Below are 4,524 nucleotides of genomic sequence, written 5' to 3'. Positions count from 1 at the left end.
CCACCCCCCCCCCCCCCACCCATCCCACACCCCCCCCCAGCCACTCTCCCCCCCACATACTCACAGTCTCCCACAAACCCCATACTCACCCACACCCATGTTCCCCCACCCCACATACACATATATACCTATCCACCCCCAAAAGCTCCACACCCACACCTTCCCCCACACTCCACATACCCACACATCCACAGTCCCTCACAAACCTATACCCATGCATCCATACCCCCACATGTCCCCCATGTGTAAGACTTCCTTTTTAGCTATTATACAATCACCTCTATGCACACTATACAAACACAAACACAGGTAAATCAAGACAAAAATGTTTTTTGAAATCACATTAATGAATGTCATAGTAGATATTTGATTTTTTAGAATAAAATTTGGTATTTTTCTGGTTCCGAGATGGTTAACCCCCTTGCATGCTTCTGGGGGGGCAAGAGGACAGACTTCTGGTGGCAAAGGTCAGGGGTTAGGGGGCGGGACTTCCAGTCCCAAGATGGCAACCAGGGGGTGGGGCACCTGTCAAGGGGTGGGGCTAAACTTGTGGCCCTCAACAGCTTGCCAAAACTCAGTAAGCGGCCCTCTGCCCAAAATAATTGCCCACTCCTGCTTTACCTTCTGCCATATAAAATGATCACAGCATTAATATTGGATCCTACTAAATCCTGTGATTTTTTGGTGAATGCTGTCATTGTAGCAACACCGAAAGTATATGGTTTAAAGTTTTGTTCTCTCTGTGGTCTCTGAAACTAGTATTTGTTACTGTTATATATATATTATAACATTAAGTGAAATTTAGACACTGCAGAATCGCAGGTGGTTGTGAGCATTATTGAGAGGATATGTTTGTACTACAATCTAGAGATTTGATGCAACTTGTATAGTGCCAGCTTCAGACCAAATAGCTTGGGCACTAGTAATAGCAGCATGGACATTAGTGCAGGCCACATGAATCTCCCAAATGCTTGTAGTCTGTACTGCTATAGCTAGATTGCTACTGCTAGTTGATTATAGGCTAGTTTGGAGAAATCCACATGAGCTATCATTACACCTTTGGACTGTAGTTAAAACATACTGATAAGAGAAATGTTTTGTATTCAGCACTGACTGAAGGCCCAATCCCAATCACAGTGGAGTCAATCAGACCTTTTAGCAGATGTTACAATGAGTCAGATGAGGCCCCAGAAAATGTAAAGTAGTAACATTCAGGAAATTTGACAGTTTTTTCAGGGAATGTTTCAGTTGTACCAGGGGACTCTACAGTTTTGTTTGTGTGGCTATGATATCTCTTTCTAGATTAATTTTCCTTCCTTTGCTCATTCTTCTGCTTCTTAAATGTTTTAAGTACTTTTAATACGTACTGCACCATATTGCACTGGTGATTTCTGCCAGCAGGAGCCTTCTAAATGCACTATGTGGTTTCCAGATTTTTTATTATGTTCCTTTCTCTGAAGCACTGGATACTGGCCATGCATGACTAGTGATAGGAAATTGGTCTCGGTATGCTTGTGATAGTAGTAATACTTTATTTACAGCTTTCATTGGAACAATACAATAGAATTAACAGTAAAATAACATATATAATAATAAAATTTCATAAAAGCATACAATTATGTTACACATTCTACTAATTTAAACAAAAGTGACATAGAGCATAATATATGATGATACAAAAAATAGATAAATAAAGCAGTAGTAAAAATGAAAAGCAGGGAATTCTATTTGATTTTGGCCCTTATTTTTTGTTCAAGTAGGGCAAATATGCCAATGGAGTATATGATAGACTGTAAGTTGTTAGAGAGGAGCCAAACTGTCTTTTCTTCATTAGCCCAGTACTTAAAATTTTCCACTATGCCCATGTATGCTTGCTTATGTTCCTACTGGTACTGAGGAAATGGCTCATATGCCTGGCTGTTGGGCCTTGCTCATGCACTTAGGATGGAATTTTCCTCCAGTCTGTTTGGCACCGACCCCTGGAACATTTTTGTTTTCCCCTGTAGGAGTGTATTTTACCTAACAAATTCCCTACTGGAGTAGGAGCCAAAGTACTGCAGTCCTCGTTTCTCCTGCTCTCTTCCTGTGCCGTGTTGTAAGCATTCTTTGATTGTTTTCACTTTCTTTCTGGCTGTGGTATATGGAAGAAGCTGGACTTCTTGTGGACCATTTAGACAAACATTTATTACATGCATGTCTGCAATCCCAGAAAGTCCTTTCTGTGCTCCTAAAATGAAAGGTGAAAGAGAAACAAATATTCTAAAATAGTTTGGTTCATGTTTTCTTCAGGTGGACCGAGATGTGTTTTACTTTAATTAATATCACTGACAACCATTGCCTCTCTGTAGAAAAAACCCCAGATTCTCTTTGAGGTAAAATATAATTAAATAGAACAATATTACAGAAAGCTTGTATGTCAGCAAATTATGAGAAAAAAAATCTAAAATCTTTTAAAGATAGCTTATTCAGTAAGCAAATTGTGAGCATACATTGTCACCAAACATTTCATAAATATATTGGACAAGTTTCATGCAACCATTCATAGTTTTGCTCTTTTGTTATTAAAATTTAGGACAAGGTGGGTTAAATAAAAAATAGTAGGTGATTTAAAAAAATCAAAGTGACTTGTCACCTGTGAAAAGTCAGGGTTGTGTAAATTTTTGTAGAATAAATATTTTCTTTGGATTTCTACTCACCCTGAGAATGTGAGTTCATATTTTCAAGAAATACATATTATCTTAACTAGTTCATGCTTGAAAATCTAGCTATGGCTTTTCAGACCACATCACAATCTTTTTAAATATCAACATTTGCAATATACCCGTGTGAGGGGTAAATACTATCATCCCCACTTTACAGAGGGGATATAGAGGCACTAAGAAACTAAATCAATTTCTGTGGGAGTGTGGTATCTAAATGTCTTTGTGGGCATTGCCCCAAGTGACTTGCTGAGAGTCATACAGGAAATCTGACAGAGAAAAGATCCAAACCCTGTTTTTCTGATCCCCAGGATAACTCCCTAAGCCCTAGTCTTTGGAGACAACATAGTGCAGAGATGCCTTGCAGAGATCTAAAGGACAATTCTAACACAATTGGAACATTGATTTGTGTGGCACTAGGCATCTAGCTGGAAATGTACATTATTTTATCAATAAGAGAAGCTTAAAATTGCAAAGAGGGGTTGAAAATTTAACTAAAAATGTTCAGGCACACCAGTCAAGCTGCACATAAAAAAGCAATCTGTAAGGAAACTGGCAGCATATGCTGAGCATCTGGTGGTGCATCTCCACATATTCATAATATCTGATACCCTGGGATGGAAGGAATTAGGATGCAGTGACAGCAGAGACTTGCATTATGCTTTCCCAGTCTACAGAAATTGGGAATCGGTTCTAACTCCAAACAAGTTCTTGGGCTGGGCTTTCTTTTAGGCCAATGTCCGATACCTTTTGGAGGCTGGGCTGGGTTTGTTTTCCACACCTTTTAAGCGAAGAGGTTGAGTGTGCATATATTTTGGAGGGTGAGGCTGTGGAACAGGCTGCCCAGGGAATCTCCTTTACTGGAGGTTTTCAAGAGGAGGCTGAATAGGGATTTGACAGCGGTGCTTTAGCACTAGCAGAAGGCTGTTATGTTATGCACTGCCTAAATCAGAGAGAGGTGCAGAAGCTTTCCTAAAGAGACTGTCTAAATCAGAGATGCATAAGCTTTCCGAAGCAGCGGCTTGCTTCACCAGACCCTGTGCCAGTTATGTATGTGCACAGGGGGGGCTGGACCTTGATCCCTGAGGTCCCTTCCAACCTTAGGCTTCCCTGGGAGGCTGTTGACACTTATCCTCGAGACATGGAGATTGGGACACTTAAAAAAAGCAAAACCACAGAACCAGGCGTTGTCAGAGGATTAGAGAAGGAAAAAGAAAATAAAAAGGGGAAAAAAAGAGGCCAGGCTGTGCTCCAGCTGCTCCTCTGGTTTCTCTTGCCCTGGAACTGAAACCTCGCAGCCTGCCTGTGTGTGTCTCTGCCTCTCGCACACGCACACGCCGCTGCGGCTGCTGGAGGGAAGTGAAAATGAAATCGACTTTTCCGAGAAATGATGAAAGCTGCTCCCCCTGCCAATGAAAGGCTGCGGCAAACTTCCGCACCTCTTCCTCCGCCCCTCGCCCGCACAAACAGCCGGGAGGGGAAGGGAAGGGGGGGGATTTCCAAGCCGCCGCTCCTCGCAGTTTCCTCTCCTTGTTTTGCTTTCGATCTGGCCCTTTCTCAGCCCAAGCGGCGAGGCAGGAACTTTTAGTTTTGCTCCTGCGATTATTCAGCGGGCGGTTTTCATTTCCACTTCGCCTCCCCTGGCAACGGCGGCACCTGGAGGGAACATTTAAATCCCGGCGCGCCGAGGTAATTTATTTTTAAAAAACCCGAACAAACAACAGCAAAGCCCGAGCAGAGCCCGGGGCCGGGGGGAGGAGGGCACGGGGCCGCTGTCTCCCCTCCGCCCCCACAAACGCCAGGGCGCGGCGCGGGAGCAGCGCGG

General features: G+C 42.9%; 1 protein-coding gene across 4 annotated transcripts in view; it reads left to right on the top strand.

Moving 5' to 3' along the window:
* Positions 1-4,182: 4,182 nt before the first annotated feature.
* Positions 4,183-4,524, top strand: part of IRF2 (interferon regulatory factor 2) — a 69,049-nt gene continuing 68,707 nt past the window's right edge. For all 4 annotated transcript variants that reach the window (XM_006026605.3, XM_006026604.3, XM_025207574.1 and 1 more), the window contains exon 1: positions 4,183-4,388. The gene's annotated coding sequence lies outside the window, so the exon portion shown is untranslated. The remainder of the gene's footprint in view (positions 4,389-4,524) is intronic.

This window comes from Alligator sinensis, unplaced genomic scaffold, assembly GCF_000455745.1.
Source record: "Alligator sinensis unplaced genomic scaffold, ASM45574v1 scaffold354_1, whole genome shotgun sequence".
NCBI classification, from domain to species: Eukaryota; Metazoa; Chordata; order Crocodylia; family Alligatoridae; genus Alligator; species Alligator sinensis.
The sequence above is the reverse complement of the archived record's forward strand: the minus strand, read 5'-3'. Positions and strand labels throughout refer to the sequence as shown.